At 35.1% G+C, this 20370-nt stretch overlaps 1 protein-coding gene across 1 annotated transcript in view; it reads right to left on the reverse strand.

The window, feature by feature from the left end:
* LOC145661471 (uncharacterized) overlaps nucleotides 1-20370 on the reverse strand; it is a 551403-nt gene that overhangs the window by 128222 nt on the left and 402811 nt on the right. The window lies entirely within an intron of this gene.

Consider the following 20370-nt stretch of genomic DNA (forward strand, 5'->3'; position numbering starts at 1 on the left):
TAGTCAAGAAAAGTTTACCTTTGTCTAGCTTTAAAGAAAGTCTGTAAGAAAATATTATGAGGTAAGAAATTCACACTTAAAATTGCTATGTTAACAACAATAGTATATCTTTCACTTGAACTTCCTGAAACACGTAAACATGAGCTTGAGATTTAGTGCGATACTTTTATTTTACTAAAACTAAACTAAAAATGTAATTTCTGATTAAGATCCCAGAAAATTGGTAAACTGACAAAATATCGCTGCAGAAACTTCGCCGCTCAAAACTCTATGGACCAAAAATTTCGTATAGGTGAAACCTCGCTGCCTAAAACTCGTAGGCCAAAGTCTCGGCTGGCCAATACTTCGCAGGACAAAACATCACAAGAATAATATAAGTATATAAGAGCTTTTTGGGTTCAAAATAAAAATAATAATAATAAAGACACCAGTGAGCCAGAAATGCTTACTTTAGACACTAGAAGTGTAAAAAAGCTTGCCGGATTTAAAATGAATGGATATACAATCATAGAAAATCTAATTAAAGGAAAACCGGTTCATTGAATCAAATTACACAGTGCATGAACTTGGAATCCCACTTGGTGTTCAAAATTTATGTAAAAAATCTAAGATCTTAAGAATTCCTTAGCTTAAGAATATAAAACTCTGTGTATACAAACCTTTAAAACGTGTCCCAGTGTTTCTGAGAAATCTCTTTTTAAGATTAAAAAGAGCAATCTCTATCATTCTCTTCATCGAGATTCAATAAATGAAACTTACCTTGTTAGTGATCACATTACGTTAAAATGGTTAAATATTTCAATCTGGACTTTTATGTCAATTATACTAAAATGGGCATTCTACTGAAGGTAGAAATTTATTACCCAACATATAGTAGCCACGAACCTCTTAAATTAGGAAGATAAAACTTAGGTACGTAACTTCCTTACTGATCATAAATTGAATCCGGTCCCCATGTTTCCGAAAAATTAATTTTTAATGGAGAAATGGAGGAATTCTATAATTTCTTTAGCTCTTAAGTTGATGTCTGTGTCATCATTACAAGAAAATGATTGAATCATTTTAAATGAATTTTCTGTCTATTATATTATACTCAGATCTATTTTCAAATCGTAGAATTTATTCCCTGTGCCAAAACACTTGTATTTAGCACGCTTCCTGTCCTTTAAGAAGAGGCAACTAAATTTCTGGAAGAAAAAAAGACTGCGTCCTGTTTAAGAGTTTCCTTGGAAAAAAGGAAATGAAATCTGTCACTTAATAATACATAGTTTCGCCGGATGTAAGTTAATGTAGCTATATGGAAATAGGGCAAGATGGTACAAGAGGCAAGAAGTATTTCCCCTCTAGTGACTAGATTTGTTAGCAATAAATAATTGTAAAACGACGAAGAAGAAGATATCAAGGAGGAGATACTGCACAAATGCCGATGAATTTGCTTTAAAAAACAGGGTGTTTATCTAATGTAAAAAAATGGTAGTCTGATTGTAAATTTCAGTTGATGAGTACTTAAGTAGTTTATAAATATAGTCTGTGAATGCGAAAATTCTAAGCAGTACGACGAGAACCGGTAAGTGTTGGAAACAAAGACATATAGGTCCCATGGCACTATAACTACAAGCAGTGTTGGAAAATAACGACAAATGTTTCCAAGTGTTCTCCGGAGCAAGCTGATACAGAAAGACATGGGACAAAATGGTACATGTATAATCTTTCCCCAATATTATTTATATGAAGGGTACAGGGAAGAAGTAAGTTAAGTCACACTTTGTTAATTATTCAGAAGATCGTATCTAAAGTTCGGAAACCTATGCTTTACTCCTCGAGGGCATGTCACGCTGTATGCGATTCATTTAATGGCTAGTAAAAAATGATAGAGAAAGAATTTCCGTCAAAGAATAGGAAGGGGAAACGCATTCTGGGGAAAAATATCAAGAACACATCAGCACCCAAACGTGAATATTACTGCCCAATATGTTTAGAAAAATTTGTCATCCGCTGTCCATTGATTATATTAAGTGTTGTGACTGCAAACAGTGGTTTCATGAGAACTACAAATTATAATGGTGTTAGTCCTTTTATCTGTAGTGATGGGCAATATCTGTAAGTGGTGAATGATTAGTGATAGGAATTTACCACAGTCAAGTTTCACTTCACTTTTTATTTTAGTTTTATTGTTATCATTTATATTTTATATTACTTCAGAATGAGTTAATTTGCTTTTCATTAAAATTATTATTTGCGAACGAAGAACATGTAATAATAGTTTTACTTTAAAGTTATAAGATTAGAAGAATAATCTGAATATAGACTATGAGTAGACTAATCCTTTTCAGGTTTCCATTTTCAAATTACAAATGCCGTATTGAACTAGTTTTTTTCTACCTGCATCGTTGAATCTCTCTGTAACATTTGTGATTGTCACTAATATAGATTTAAAATGTTTGATATAGGTTTGTACTTTGAATTTGTATTTGTAATTTGAAAATAGAAACCTGAAAAAGATTAGTCTACTCATAGTCTATATTCATATTATTCTTCTAATCTTATAACTTTAAAATAAAATTATTATTACATATGGACCTTGAAGAAAGAATTGAGAAAAAGACTCATAAAATGCTTCGTGTGGAGTGTTGTACTGTATGGAGCGGAAACGTGGACATTACGTAAAAGTGACGAAAATCGACTGGAAGCCTTCGAAATGTGGGTGTGGAGAAGAATGGAAAGAATTAATTGGGTCGAGCGGAAAACGAATGAGAGAGTGTTAGAAATGATGGGTGAGAAAAGAACACTTTTAGATATTATTAGGAAGAGGAAGAGAAACTGGTTTGGACATTGCCTAAGAAGAGATTGTATCATGAGGGACGTCCTAGAGGGTATGGTGGCGAGAAAGAGAGGGAGGAGGCGAAGGAGACTACAATTAATGGATGATATTAAAACAGAAAGACCATACGCGAAGACGAAGAGGTTGTTGGAGGACCCGTGGAGCATGGAAGCTTCTCAGCTGCGGCAAGTGACCTGTCAATAAAGGCAGAATACCTATGATGATGATGATATTTGTACTTTTAGATTACAAAAAATATATATTATTTATATACAGGGAAAGCATTAATATTTATCAACTTGCCCAGTATTAATACCATCTTGGCCCGGTATGTGGTGCAAGATTATATTTTTAACCTAGTCATTAAAAATAAATATTCCTCGGCAACCACTGTGGGAACATCAATATCAATTAGTTCGTTTCACTAGAATACCAATCCTTCTATCGGTATAAAAAGCTGCGACTTGCAATGAATAGTAACCACGTGATAACGAACAAGAACTGTATCATCTTGCACCATCTTCCCCTATATACATATACGCATCGATATTTTAAACATTCTACATCAAAGAAACTGCTGTGGTGAAATTTCGTCCTACGAGATCTTGTCTGCAGGTTTTTGTTAGAACTTTTTGAGTTTCATATCCTTATGGAATACCAAGGTTATGAAGGACAACACACATTTTTAGAGTGACCTTCAAACTAAGTGAGGCTTGAATTCGATGCACTTTGTAATAGCACAGACCATCCTTTAAGATTAGACCTCACAATATGTTAAATACCGTACCACATTATTCATATCCAAGAGTTTTGGATTAAAGGAACACTCTACCGGGTTTGGTTTGCAAAAATATACGAGACAGCTTTAAGAAGTTCACAAATTGCTTTCACTTTCGCAAAATTAAAATTGCAATGTGTAATCAAGTTCAGAGAAATTTCTGAATGACAGAATGTTAGGAGTCAGTGAACATCGTTGTTATATATTAATTTATTATATTTATATGCATACATACATACATACATACATACATACATACACACACTCACACACACACACACACATATATATATATATATATATATATATATATAAAGCAACGAGAAAATTATTTTACTCAAAATTTATTATATTTTATGGCATAAAAGCACTATGTACAGGGCATAGCATACACACACAAATTTTCACAGCAAATGTTGGAAATGTCCCCCATGAGCCTCCAAACATGCTTGCACACGTTTCTTCTTGTTCTCAAATACTCTCACAAGTTGTTCATGTGAAATGCTATGAGCTAAATCTCGAATAACTGTCTCGAGTTCTTGTAGCGTGTGGGTGTTCCCTGTATAAACAGAATTCTTTGCATAACCCCATAAGTAAAAATCCGGAGGACACAAGTCAGGAGACCGAGGTGGCCACAATTCCTTTGAAATTATTCGATCTCCAAAAACCTCTTGCAGTAATCTCATGAATTGGCGAGCTGTATGTGCTGTAGCGCCATCTTGTTGTATCCAAGCATTACGAATTTCGTCTTCCGTTAGTTTTTTTATGAACTGGTGAATAATTTCACAATAACGAGTTGAATCTATTGTTTGTCTGAAAAATATGGGGCCGGCTATTCTTCTTCTAGATATTGCAATCCACACCCCTACCTTCTGGTCATGCAAAGGAACTTCATGTATCACATGTGGGTTTTCTGCACACCACAAACGTGAGTTCTGGGCATTGACGTAACCTGATAAATGGAACCAGGCCTCAACAAACTTAATATTCGTCGTTCCAAAGTTAACACCATAGTTTCAGAGACCGCTAACTAGATGCAACAATCACTTCAACGTCACTTTGCCGACTGGAATCTAAGAAAGGAACTTCACGCAAGGCGATAATATAGCAGTGTTGCAAACCTTCGCATAAAATGTTATTTCATGTGACTTTGAATGCGATTTTGAATTGCCACGATTCAGGTGTATAGAGACTTTTTGAACGCTCTGTGTATATATATTCTCAACATGCCATTATATATATATATATACAGGGTGTTTCAGATAAAACGTCCACTGCTTATAAATCCGAAACGGCTGAGAATAAAAAGATGAAACAAAAACTGAGATAGGAAAATGTCATAGGGCGCATCACATGGTGTTGTTGTGGTGACTCCCAGGGCCCTCCTTCAAGTCCTCCTCCAAAATGGCCGCAAAAAGTCCTGTATCAGTTTGAAGTTGGCACCTAGGCCCCCTTCACTGAGTTTCCTGAGGGTCACTACAACAACACCACTCGATATGCTTTATCATCGTTTCTATCTCAGTTTTTTTTCATCTCTCTATTATCAGCCGTTTCTGATTTAGGCCTATAAGCACTGGACGTTTTATCTGATACAGAACCCACTTTTTGCGGCCATTTTGAAAACGGTAACCCAAATCGAAAATGGTTTCCTACAAAAGTTGTTTCGTTTTTCAAGTACTATTGAATGAGGTATGATTCAATACGTGTTCCTATTTAAAAATTAGAAGTTAGCCCCTGGGCCCCCTTGAAGGAGGGCCCTGGGAGTCACCACAACAACTCCATGTGATGCGCCCTATGACATTTTCCTATCTCAGTTTTTGTTTCATCTTTTTATTCTCAGCCGTTTCGGATTTATAAGCACTGGACGTTTTATCTGAAACACCCTGTATAAAGTTTCTGTTTAGTTCGAAGTTATTCCTATGGTTGAAGTATGTTCTTGCAAACCTTAATAATAGCTTAATAATAAAATATATATCTTAAGGTATAGGGCATCACGTTTGTTACAAGTAACGAAAATGAGAAAGTATTATTTGCGGTTTTATTGGTTATTTGGTTTAGAATTTAACGTTCCTTTCCATCAGTAAAATTTGATAAAATGTGAACTTCTATCTTTATGTGAAATTTCAACCACATCACAAGCTTCCACTGAGAATTGAACCTGGGACACATACATGCGAAAAAAAGTTAACAATTTAATTAGAATAGAGTTTAAAATATATCTAGGAAGATTTAATAAAATTGATGCTACGATTCATTAAAGAGTGGTTACTCTGACAACTGAAATGTGATTCTCAATTATCAAATTTTACTTTTGAAAACTAACTTTTGCGGTGCTAAAAGATACAATATAACGTTCGATACAATAATGATTGACAGTTTTTATTTTGTTGCAGAAATTATTTATTTATGCACTACATACACTGTCAACTAGTAGAATTTTACTAATCTTTTTGCTAACGGTAACACACATACTCTTTACGCTACATAAATAGTTAATTATGGAATATATAGCTTAAACTTAACATTAACCCTCACATTATTAGCTAAAAATTTAGTGAAATTATTAGCTAAAATTGAGTTAAAATTGTTAGCTACATTTTAGGTAATTTATTATTAACTAAAAATTTAGTTTACTGTAACTAACATTTAGTACCAAAAATGACATAAGACATAACACCAATCAAATGCTTACATCTACCGGAAAGAAATAACATTTGTAAACGTAAATTTTCCTCTGTAGTTTTCGTGAAAATCTGGAAAAAACTAACTCTTGTGGTGCTAAAAGATACAATATAACATTCGATACAATAATGATTGACAGTTTTTATTTTGTTGCAGAAATTATTTATTTATGCACTACATACTCTGTCAACTAGTAGAATTTTACTAATCTTTTTGCTAACGGTAACACACATACTCTTTACGCTTATACTCCTTGTAGATATTTATATAATTATTCTATTACAGTTAATGATCATAGTTTTTAAAATATACGATAATAGGTTTTATATTTTTGTTGTGTAAAGTTTTAAAGAAGTAAATGGACAAATGTTTGGTGATACTAAATATATTAAAATCATTTTTCTAAAAAATAATTATTGGTAACCTGTTTAGAAAAATATTTCAAGATTATGCATAATAATTAGATATGTTTCTATCATGAACTAATATAAACCATAAAGTTTACCTTTTCTGCTGATACGAGGATAAGTCAATATATAGGTCGAGCAATGAACCTTATTCGAATTGACGCAATGTGAAATTGCTGTACAATGTGTGTTCAAAAAGCATGGTGAATATACTGTAGTTGGACAGTGCAATTTTTTGAGGTTGCATTCATTTCAACTATTAAGTCCGGTAGCCTAAACCTTTGGTATATTAGAGCTAATGGTCTACTACTACCACGCTTGTGCACGTCGGGCAGAAGTGCTGCGGCCGCAAGGCCTTTTTGATGGATCGGTACCACTAAATAAACACCCGATCCGTAATTCCTCTTCCTTGGACTATGGTCCTTGTGCGCAAGGTGCACCGTCAAAATTTGTCCCCTAACCTTAATGGGTTTGCGTGTAACCCCCATTTACTGAGGGAGTGGGATACGTTCACTGCGCGGCCGGAAGGAAGTCCTGAGTGCCTACCAGTTACCTACTTCTGGAGTCAGTCTGCTATCGAGTCAGTCCTAACATACTCTGCAGGTATGCCGCCCGAGCGTTTCAAGGCAACTTCTCCTCCCCCATACGCTCTCCGTTACCCAGTTTCCTGGGATTAGCTTCCGCACGGAACCGAATCCCACGGTAAGACTATAGCACGGCAGAGTCCAACTCTAATCCGGAGCCCCAGTCTTGCCCGAAGGGGCTTGTTCAATACCTTTGGTATAGTCAGTTGAGTGTGACGGAGCTGTGGCAAGTTAGTTGCCTTCCAGAGGCAGACGAGTGAGGATATGTTTTTCGAAAACATTAACTTTTGTTGTAAGCTTCAAAAAATCTATCGAAGTAGCTCATGGAATGTCAAAATCAGTGTATAATGATAAAGCGGTGCCATTGAAGGCTGTTTACAAGTGGTATGAGCGATTCAAAATTGGCAAGAAGTTGTTGAAAACGAGCGATGATAGAGACGTCCTTCGACGTCAAAAACAGACGAAAACGCGAGAACAGTGCCACAAATGATTTGTTCAAACAGGCAAATAATTATTCGAGATCCTTCCAAAGAACATCTTCTATGGGTTCGTGAAAAGATTTTAGCCGCCGATTAAATGGACAAATTGCTTCCTTCTTTACCACAAAAACACGTCGTACCACAGATTGCTTTTGATATGTGAGTTTTTGATCGAAAAAATATTTCTGTATGTCTACAGTCACTGTGCTCTCCAGGTGCAGCACCATGCGTCTTTTGACTTTTCACAAAGATTAAAACTGTGTTATATGACATACAGGACTTTCACAAAATGTGGACGATGGCTTTACCGTAAACTTCGTGATCAACATAAAGAAACTATAATAGCCCTGGCATTACAATACGTCATGAGATAAGCAAGAAACGTAGTAGGATTCTGAGTCACATCTTTGCTTGTGACGAACTCATTATTCACCAGTTTGAACAAGAAACAAAGCGCGCCAATACCGAATGGAAACGTCCAGTATTACCTAGAACGAACAAGTTTAAGATCGCCTAGTCAGCAGGAAATGTGATGTTTACCGTGTTTTGACAGTCAAGATATCTTACTTGTGGAATTTCTGTCCCCAGCCGCAATGTCACTACAGCAACTTATTTCCGAGCTTGACTAAATTACTCACAGTTATTTGAAGGAACCGTCGAATTGGTTTGAGAGCTGGAGTTCTGCTGTTGAACTACAACGCTCGATCACATAGTCGCAATATAATAGTACACTCACATACGGTCTCTAGATTGAGAATAACTCTAGCATTCACCATATAGTCAGGGTAGGGCATCATCAGACTTTTATCTCTTCAGACCACTGAAAAATCACCTGGGTGTCAAGAGTTATGGTAAAGTAACTAAGAGAGAAATATTCTTCGTTGCTGGTTTTGACGGACAAGTAAAACTGTGGGAGAAGTGCCTAAATGTACATTCACCAGCAAAAGTAATTCCGCTGACTGCAATAACAACATTAGATCAGGTCCAGTTTTTCTACTAGTGTCACAAACATATGGAAATCAGATGCAATCCAACATACAAGTAATATTTCAATCCGCTGAAAAGGAGGGAACACTGAAACAGGCATTTGCTTCGTAGTTTACGCGCAAAATTTCTTCATTTTAAGCTCTATAATTCGAAGTGTGTTGTTTAATGAGTTCTATATATCAAGGACATTATAACTCATTGGGTGTGTAATATAATATTTCAGAGTATACTGCAGGTGTTCCCATTATGCAGATGTAAGAGATATTAGTGATCATATGTGAGTTAGATAATAGTTTAAATAAACTGAAAATATCAAATCTACAACATTTAAAGAAAATAAGTTTGTAAAGTTTTGTCTTCATTCATGATTCTACTCCAATTTGCTTTCATCACAATACCTCTTTCCTTCTTCACAGAAGACATTTAATATAGATTTCAATCATGTTAAAAATTTCTGACCTACCCGAGTTTCGAAGATCGGATTTCTGCATGGAAAGCCAACGAGATAACCACTTACCTACGCTGACACTTATTTGGTGTTACATAAGAACCGTTAGCTAGTTGAAAAATCTTTCATTCAAGACTATTGCAAATCATGTAAAACCTGCATTCGTTTCCGCGCAGAAGCTCATGTGGTTTAGATCCCACGTTAATCTGTAGGAACATACCTTATATAGCCTCACTGCTGAAAGAGATGCTACCTATGATCCAAATCAAATCAAAACTATTTTACTATATTTTCTACAATCTTTTATTCATTCGAACAACCATGTGCATTTTCAGACTCAATTTTAAGTATTCGATAGTGCTTCATTCTACTATGATATTGATACATAGCATAAAATGATTCACATGTCCTGTTATAACGTCGATTTCTTTTTGTTGTTTCATATACACTACTTTCTGTTGATTTCGTTCTTATGTCGTAAATGGCTGAATTAAGATTATGTATTAAAAAAATAACATCATTTTTAACCTTTAGTATTTTGATATATTTAAAGTCTAGAGGACCTTATGAATTAGTGAAGCATATCTTAAACGGTATAAATGGATTAATTTAATCTTATTTGAGCATTTGTAGAATACTGGAAGCAACACAGCAAGTATTTTGATCAGTCACGTTTTAGAGAGAGTGTTTTGAGTTCCCATTAGACACTGGAAAATGTTATATATCAATGTATCATTTATGAATATAATTGAAATTTACAGTATAATACTTCAATATAGGTAGTGGTGTTAATGTACAGTGGGGGACACTTCTAAATGGTACAGCCATATGGAGGTTTACGGCTAAGGTGCTCCACCAGTTGAGTCCGAAGCATTTGCTGGGGGATATGCAACCAAATTAGCTTTAAAAGAAGGCGGGTGGCTTAATCGCCAGGAGCTGAAAATCCCCGTACACTTGGGCGAAATTCCCACTACTGTCTACAGTATCATTTCTCCAAAATGAAATAAATCTTAAATGTAGTTCTTAAGGCAAACATATTACTTGATATTTGTCCTATTTGAGACGACAAATTGAAACACAAAATGAAAGTCCAATCCTGTTGCTGTTGGGTGAACTCTCTTTAAGTCGTTTGATCTGAAATGACTATGCAGAACCTGAATAAATAACCTGTCACTTCAGGGGGAGGGGGGGTAGGAAGAGCGAATGCTCCCCTCCTACAGTATGATAACATATACTTTTAATCAAATGCTTAGCGAGAGTGAGTCCATTGGAATAGCTCTTTTATGATTTGAAATCTTGCTCCCAAGTCACCTTTTGTCATAACTGACAACATAGGAGAACGGGAGATGCAAATATGATGAAGGAGAAAAACACTCACATGTGCAAATTCAGAATTGGAGCAAAATGATCGGATAGCATCTATATTTTGTCGAAAATTTTGATTTTGTAAGTAGACATGTAAAAGCTCGCCCGAACCTGAGAGCATCCCATTATCAATTGTTGAATTCAAGTGGAGAACTCAGTTGAGAGCATCAGATGATTAGGGAGGGAGAGAAACATCTTAAGATATGGGGAACGAACAATGGAAGAAAATACCAACTTTCCACGACCGGACTCGAACCCTCAACCCCTTGATTATCAACCCACGCCTCAGCTCACTCATCCACGGAGACACACAGGATGGCAGACAGTCATACGTCAGGAAAAAACGTACGTTATGACCAGTGATTTATTTGTAAGAGAAAGCTAGAGAAATTCCCCGTCTCTAGTTTTTCTTTCCTTGGCACTAACTTAATTACTGTTGTCCCAGCCTGAGAAGAATATTTTCCACCTCTCTAGAAAATTTCCTAAAAATTTGCATACACTTTTAGAAACACAAATATTTATTCATCGATGTTCTGCATAATTATACTTATACAAACGAATTATTTCCAATTCTATGAATTCCCGTACCAAGTAAACAGAAGTACTGAGTATGAAATTCTATATCTCGCGAACAGTTTTGCAGAAAATACCTAAACTAATTTTTCTATTGGGAACAGGGAAAAGCACACACGCGGGGCTCAGGAAGCAGATTGCGCCCATAAGATTTGTTTTGGTCAGTAAGGGACATAACTTTTACATTCAAATGGCAAAATCACACGTTTAATTATACCATAATTTTATTTTTAAGAGCGCCAAATGCGTAGAACGAAGGCATTCTTCTTGGCTTGGAAGAATAAAATTATGGCTGAAAGTGGAAGTAAGCAGACTGATTATGATCACGAACAATGGATGCTACCAAGCAGTGGCGTAGCCAGAAGGTTTGGAACACCCGACATTTGTAGAAGTTGTTAATATAAGGCCTAAGATTGCGGTTTTATTTAAACTTTCCCGGGGTGAACCACCGGACACATCCCAAACGAACATTTAGCCAGCGGTCCTCCTGAAATCAAATCCTGGCTACGCCCCTGCTACCAAGTTATGTATTCTCTGTCACATAAGAAAATGCATGTTTTCCGTGGGATACTATCTTTTCCCCATTACTATTAGAATGAAATCGCTACACATTCCTTGCTACCATAAAGCTTTTAAATGTTTTAAAAGTTTTTAAAGTTGAATCCCTACCAAATGATAACTGCATGATCTATCTCTTTGCAGTTCACCCAAGACACTATAGAAATATCGTAAAACTTAATAAAAGGAAAAAAAAAGTTCTTTCACAGCGTGAAGCTTACGATTATTGCCATATATTTATAGCGTAGATGTTTCGTGTACCTTATTCCGTAGCTCATTGGATCCGTGCAGACTTCCTATTTCCGCCACCCGTGTTCGAATCTTCGTGTCGCTATTTTTTCTTTTTATTTTATTATTGATCAGGTATACTGCAAGTATTTATTTATTTTTTTCTTGTCAAGCGGAAAAATGAAGTATAATTTTACAAGGGTAAAACTCTAGATTTGACTGTTAATAAAAACTATGAATAAGATTACAGCTCAAAATAAATTGAATATGGTCAAGGAAATGGATTTCAGCAGTTTTGTGTGTGATCAGCACATTGACTTCCATCATCCCTATTTCTGGAACTAAATATCACTAATTATGTTTTTTTCGTTTTTATATAAAATTCTCATCTTTTAGTCCTTAACAAAACAGATTATTGTTCAAACTGTCACTATGGGATTACATTTCATTATATAATGAAATGAAACTATATATATATATATATATATATATATATATATATATATATATATATATATATATATATATATATATACCTAAAAATATCGAAAATAATATGACAAATATTATGAACAATTTTATAATGGAACTAAGCAATGTTTTATAATACAATAAACTGAATGAAATGCAGGGTATTTGAAGTTAGCGATAATATTGCCAGTAGATTCTGAAATGCAAGTTTCTTGAACATATATGGACACTTCACCTTGAAATATACACATTGAATTTGATTCTCGGTAGAATCTGAAATATGTTAAGAACTTTAAACCTTGAATAACGCAGCGCAAGTTTGAATCCCATGGTTGTAATATGTCATTACAAACTCTCTTTTTTATATAAATCAACCAGTCTAAAGCCGGATATTTGATCAAAAAGTATTTTCTTCTTTGCGTATATTTCAGGGAGAAAATTTAACGTCAACTTTTTATTAGCAAATGTAGCAACTGATCAAATTGACTAATGCTAAAAATAGCCTACTTTGCTTGCTAGAACTTATGTTTGGTAGAAGTTCATACATCAAATCGTTTTTTTTCTTGTTTGTTTGTTTCCTTTTTTTCTTAGGTTTCTGAATACTTCTGAAGATTTTAATAGAATGCTTGTAATTATACATTTATGATTACTCTGTTTGATATGAAAAAAATATTTATTATGAAGAAAATGGTCTGCAGAGCTCTTTGTAGAAGGTTGGCTTAATATCATAGTTGTAATGTAATTTCTTCTTAAGGTGAGAAATTGATATTATTAAAAAGCCCATCTTGAAGTGGGTACAAATTACCTTCCAAAGTTATTAGAAACGCTTCCTCACCCCGAGAACTATGAATTCGACAAATATATAAGTATTTTTTGAGATTTTATTTTTAGCTCTCCCAGGCCATCATCCTGTGAAGATGGGGATGAATTTGGATGTAACCTCCATTGGGTGCATCACTATCCATCTCAACGACCGAGAAAATTATGGATAAAACACTAAGATCAGTCGTTTTACATTATTTTTACATGTCACACCTCCCAACTTCCGTAACTTCATACTACTACAATATTTCTTCTTAGATTGAAAGTAATATGTCCCCCAAGTTTGGTAAAGGTTGTCCCAGACATTCCAGAAATATTCATTTATACAGGAACAATAAAATACATAGAGCTGTGCGAGCAATGCCTTCGATGCTGACGTTGTAAATTCAAAATCAGGCTGACATGTTCGTTCAGAAGTGTTGCTATTTATCTCGGTGATAACGAAACCATGAACTCTACACTAATATCGGTCGTTTTGAATCATTGTATATGTTACTCCCTTCGACTCTCCTTATTAGCTGTGCTGGGGAATCTTACTCCTACTAGAAGTTGAACTTAAAGATCATCAGAACTGCTCCCAATGAACTTGGGGACCACGAAAGATATGGGCTTTATACTAACATTGGTCATTTCAATTATTTCTACATGTCACAAATTTCACATACTCCTTCATTGTGTTAATGAGGGCTTAACTTACCTGGCATCGGAAGTGCCACTCTTTATCTAAGAGACCCCCAAAATTATAGATTCGACACTAATGTAGGTCTTTTTTTATAATTTTGATGTCAGCCCCTTTCATTCGTCCTAGGACATCAAACGGATACTGCCACCGCAAGGACTAAATTTGGTCTTAAATGGCATTAAAATTTCTACCAATTAATTTAGCGACCAGTGCTGCATTTAGATGCTCGGCGTCCCTACGCACTTTTGCTCTCGGCGCCCCCAATAACTACATATTTCTCCGCCCCCTGATCCCTAACTTACAAATAAAACTTAATTCGAATATGCTTAATTAGTGAATTTAGTGCAATTAAATACCACTCAGTAGATGCTACAGCTACAACTATGTAACAAAAAATAAATGGGAAACATGTTCTGAATTATTTTCAGATTTCTTACGCTATCATTAAATATATTAGAATAGTAAAAGAGGATTGCACATGAAATAGTATATTTGCTCTCGATTTTTAAAACTTTTTCATACGAAAAAAAATAAAATTTTAAACTTTGCGCTCTTCAAATATGTTGCCCTCTAGGCACGGGCCTAGTTGGACTAATGGGAAATGCGGCACTGAAAACTTACGCTTCGGCTCTAATATAGGTTGATTTCGATATTTTTTGTCGCTACATAACCACCCTGGGTGCTAATGGGAGCTTAACTGGACTTGAATTGAAAGTAGAACTGTTTACCTAAGCGACCACGAAACTATGGATTCGATACTAATATCGATCCTTTTCTAGCATTTTTGATATGTATCCCGACAGTACTCTTTTCCAGATTGTAAGAAATATGGTTAAAATTGCTCTAGACATATCAGAATTATGTCGAAACACACACATACATCCACTTTCAAATATATATAAATACAGAGTGAGTGAGCGAGAAAGTGAGAGAGAGCGACCAAAGGCATCACCACTTCCACATTACAAAAGCATATATCAGGTATTGAATTGAAAATCTATGTCAAGACCTGCTGTGGCATGCTTCATAAGACAATTCCAGTCTGCTCACGTGACCTTTGGGGTTCGTGAATTTCTTGCGAGCGTTCCGACTTTGGATTCTCTGCTTATACCCTCTTTTTATGCCTCGGATATTTTTTCAAGAATGTCAATGACATGCCGTAATACGAATGTTGAGAAGTAATCTTTATATGACAAATAGCTGCAAATAAATACACTACATAATTTATTTATTGCAATGATATTATTTTCTTAATTTGAATTTAACATTCACATATATCATAGAATACCAACGTACTGTGAACACCTGTTATGTTTTAAGCATAATAATCACTATGTTCTGCAATGATTATATGTTATATATATACAACTAAAGTATTTTAATGTAATTATTTTATATAATTTTTCATGCATTGCGGAAAATAGAATTTCATTTAAAAAACGTTGACTCACATGGGAATCGAAATCTCAACCTTACGATTTGAAGTCCAACGGCGTACCACTGAACTAACACAAGCGCTTTTCGGAGAATACATCTGGCGATATATAGGTGTATTTAAGATAATAATTACCAGGGCCCGGATCTTGTTGACATGTCAACTTTCTTCTGTTACGCATAGGAGAAGGCAAGTTCAAGTAAAAACGTTATCCATCAACTCTAGGTTCTAAAAATATAGTTTTTTAGGATCAACGTTTGGTCTCTTTTTGCTGTTTTGAAATTTCAGGTCATTTTTTTAATATTTTAAGGTAACTTTTAGGTCACTTATGGTCTTTTTATTCTTTTTTTCTACATAAGGAAATCTTTAAATGAACACGGTTTACGGATGTGGAAAAGACGAAGTTGAATAATCTCTTTTCTTACTTCCTGGCTATTGGAGTGGAAAAACTGCATTTTTAACAAGCTAATGAAAACTAAACTGTAGCTGGTTAACGAAAGGCGGGGGTTGGTAGGTGGCCAAACAGATAGTTTTTGGTTATTGACCACAAAGAATGTTATCACGTGAATAACTAAAAATACATTAGAAGGCGTACAAGGGCTTTAAACGTGTTTTTATCTATCATTTTCATGTAGTCTAAACTTGCTAAGTTTTATTGTTTAAGAGTGCTTCCTAGTTTCAACTCGGGAGTGAACTTACGCTTTCAATACTTACAATGCCGTGCAAAGGACTGATCAATGGACATAAGTGATAAATGGACTTATTATATTATTATATTTAAAAGAAGAAAAACACATCTGCAAGATTTTTCCCTATTGCAAAGGTTGGATTCGAGGTTCGAACCTGGTTTACTTTTTTCCGAAGGTACCCGAAGTCGGACTTAGAAAATTTTTGCCTCGAAACACCAATAAAGAATGCGCTCAACCTTTGTGAGACAAGGTGTACATACAAAAACATTACATATGGTAACTACGTCTTGAAAATTATGTCAATGAGGTGTGCACCATGCTTATTCAAACAGATATTTGCACGTCTCTTCACAGCACTCACAGCTCGTTGAACCATGTCCAGCGGGGTTTGGTGGATTGCATGTTGAATGGATTCACGCAAATCGTGTAATGTTGCAGGTTTTGTTGCATACACTTGTTGCTTCAAGTAACCCCATAGGATGAAGTCACATGTCGATAGGTCGGGCGAGCGTGCATGCCAAGGAACATTGCCTTGACGAGACAACCCGTCCTGTAAACATCCTCCTAACAATGTTGATCGATGCAATTGCTGTGTGTGACGTGGCCCCGTCTTGTTGGAACCACATCTGTCTAAGGCGACGCCTTCGTAGTTCTGGGAGTAATAAGTTTTCGAGCATGTCCACATACCGAACACAAATGACAGTTACAGTGTTACCATCCTCGTCTTTGAAAAGTATGGTCCAATAATTCCATCAAAATAAACACCACACCATACTGTTATTTTAGGGCTATGAAGGGGCACTTCATGCAACATCCTTGGATTTCTGGGTGCCCAGTAACGGAAATTCTGCTTATTTACACACCCATGAATGTGAAAAGGACCCTCGTCGTACATGATTAACCTCTGCATAAAGTTTGGGTAACTCATTAATAATTTGCAACAGCGTATTGCAGAATTGTACGCAAGCATTAAAAAACTCATGAAGCAACTTGTAAACCATCTGAATTTTGAATGGGTGGAAGTGTATGGCCTGGTGTAATATTCGCCGCACACTCCTATCTGACATGCCAAGTGACACAGCATGCCGACGAGCTAAACGCCTTGGACTTCTAATTAATGCTCCTCGAACCCTCTCTATATTGCCTGGTGTTCTCACTGAACATCGACGACCTGGGGATTTCTTTGATATTGCAGAAGACGAAGCTCGGAACTTTTTCACCCAATTAAGAATAGTTTGTCGTGTCGGTACCTGTCCATTTCTGCCAATGTTAAAATGACGCCGATACTTACGCTGCGTAATTGTTGCAGAGTCTTTGTTCTTGAAGAAACACTCCACTGCGAAAGCGCGATGTTCGTTAGACTAACGCTCCATGGCTACTGACGGAAGGCTTACGTAGTTCTTCCAATACGGCGCATGCGCACGGAACAGTCGAACAAACCTACATGCATATACAATGCTTTGAACCACTTTACAAAACAAAACAACAATGAGCGCGTTATTTATCGGGTTACGTTTTCTATGTTCATTTTACATCGTCTAACTATTTCTGCCGCACCCTTTATTTTAAATATATTTTATTTTATTCTTTTTGTTTAATAAGTATAATTATATTTTTCTTTCTTTTTCTACGGAAATTAACAATTCTCATTTTTTCTTTTTATTATGGGAATACGGAAAAATATTCTGAACAATTTTAAAGCACTTAACGCCAAGGCGTTTTAAATATGCTATTTATTTCGCTATCTGTGTGATATATGGGATATATTTTTCTTTCATATATAGGAGAATTAACGTTTCCCTTTAGTCTCGTAAGGAAATTAGAAAAAATGGATATTCATAACAGCATCGGTTTCAAACACTTAATGTCAAGGAGCAGATAGACTATTCTATTTTGTTCTCCCCATGAAATAAGCATACCTTTTTCTTTCTTTATTTCTTTCTTTCTTTCTTCATGGTGGCCCTTCAGACATACCTAGACGATAGTCAGTAGTTTGCCTGAAGGCATAACGTCACGTAGCAAACAACTCGGTTCGACACGTGACAATATACCTACCTTCTGAATAGAGTTGGAAGTCATTTTTTTTATTTTCATGATTTCATGGAAAGTTATATATATATATATATATATATATATATATATATATATATATATATATATATATATATATATATATATATATATATTCGCTTCTGTACTACTTCCACCACTAATACTTATCTCCCCAAAAGAAAGCAAATCCCCTTTTTGAGTACTCTTTTCTCATATTTTATTAAAAAAAACGTGTTATGAACGATTTAAAAAAAAAAAGAAAAATTTCCTTCGGCCTGGTTTGAACTCACGCCAAAAGCAATTCTTGTTACCAGCCTACAACGCTAGCGCGCACGACCATGAAATTCTGTTAGTTCTGTTGTGTACGATTTCTGTTATATACACAGGTATAGGCTACGTGGCAAGATACGGATAACGCCAACCAGAATCGTGTATTTAGTTACTACTTCCGGGAGTACTCTCCCGAGCAAGATCTCAACAACCTAGTCCAAGCTAGAGGTTAACTATGCCAATAAAATTCATTTCAAACGGTTCACCCATTTTTCTTTATGATAGACAACGCATTTTTTCCATTTATATGTAGATATACGTTAATAATATTCTTACTGTCTTTTTTATCTAAGTTATTTATTGATATAAAAATGATGTATTAACTTTAATATTTAACAGTATCATACAAATTCATCGTGCGTATGACAACGCGTCGTCGTCTCAAGGTCTGTTCCGGTCATGCCGGGACACGAGTGTGATTGCTTCCAGGTCACGAAATTCGTAACCAATTATCACTGCTTCAAAATACCAGTATAATAAAGGGTATGTTCTAACACCAACGGGTAGGAACTGACTGTGGTTAGATTTTTTTTCCTAAAAAAGGAGCTCGAATCTCAGTAGAAGCCTATGGTTTCGGATCCCATGTTAAGCTGTAAGTCCATGTCTCATATAGCCTCGCAGCTGAATGGAACGCTAAAGTAAAAGCAACTACTACAACTAATAACAGACATTCCACAAAGAGCTCTGCAGACCATTTTTTTCATAATAAATATTTTTTTTCATATCAAACAGAGCAATCATAAATGTATAATTACAAGCATTCTATTAAAATCTTCAGAAGTATTCAGAAACCTAAGAAAAAAAGGAAACAAACAAACAAGAAAAAAAACGATTTGATGTATGAACTTCTACTAAACATAAGTTCTAGCAAGCGAAGTAGGCTATTTTTAGCATTAGTCAATTTGATCAGTTGCTACATTTGCTAATAAAAAGTTGACGTTAAATTTTCTCCCTGAAATATACGCAAAGGAGAAAATACTTTTTGATCAAATATCCGGCTTTAGACTGGTTGATTTATATAAAAAGTGAGTTTGTAACGACATATTACAACCATGGGATTCAAACTTGCGTTGCGTTATTCAAGGTTTAAAGTTCTTAACATATTTCAGATTCTACCGAGAATCAAATTCAATGTGTATATTTCAAGGTGAAGTGTCCATATATGTTCAAGAAACTTGCATTTCAGAATCTACTGGCAATATTATCGCTAACTTCAAATACCCTGCATTTCATTCAGTTTATTGTATTATAAAACATTGCTTAGTTCCATTATAAAATTGTTCATAATATTTGTCATATTATTTTCGATATTTTTAGGTATATATATATATATATATAGTTTCATTTCATTATATAATGAAATGTAATCCCATAGTGACAGTTTGAACAATAATCTGTTTTGTTAAGGACTAAAAGATGAGAATTTTATATAAAAACGAAAAAAACATAATTAGTGATATTTAGTTCCAGAAATAGGGATGATGGAAGTCAATGTGCTGATCACACACAAAACTGCTGAAATCCATTTCCTTGACCATATTCAATTTATTTTGAGCTGTAATCTTATTCATAGTTTTTATTAACAGTCAAATCTAGAGTTTTACCCTTGTAAAATTATACTTCATTTTTCCGCTTGACAAGAAAAAAATAAATAAATACTTGCAGCATACCTGATCAATAATAAATTAAAAAGAAAAAATAGCGACACGAAGATTCGAACACGGGTGGCGGAAATAGGAAGTCTGCACGGATCCAATGAGCTACGGAATAAGGTACACGAAACATCTACGTTATAAATATATGGCAATAATCGTAAGCTTCACGCTGTGAAAGAACTTTTTTTCCTTTTATTAAGTTTTACGATATTTCTATAGTGTCTTGGGTGAACTGCAAAGAGATAGATCATGCAGTTATCATTTGGTTAGGGATTCAATTTTAAAAACTTTTAAAACATTTAAAAGTTTTATGGTAGCTAGGAA

This window comes from Thermobia domestica, chromosome 10, assembly GCF_964235325.1.
Source record: "Thermobia domestica chromosome 10, izTheDome1.hap1.1, whole genome shotgun sequence".
Classification (NCBI taxonomy): Eukaryota; Metazoa; Arthropoda; class Insecta; order Zygentoma; family Lepismatidae; genus Thermobia; species Thermobia domestica.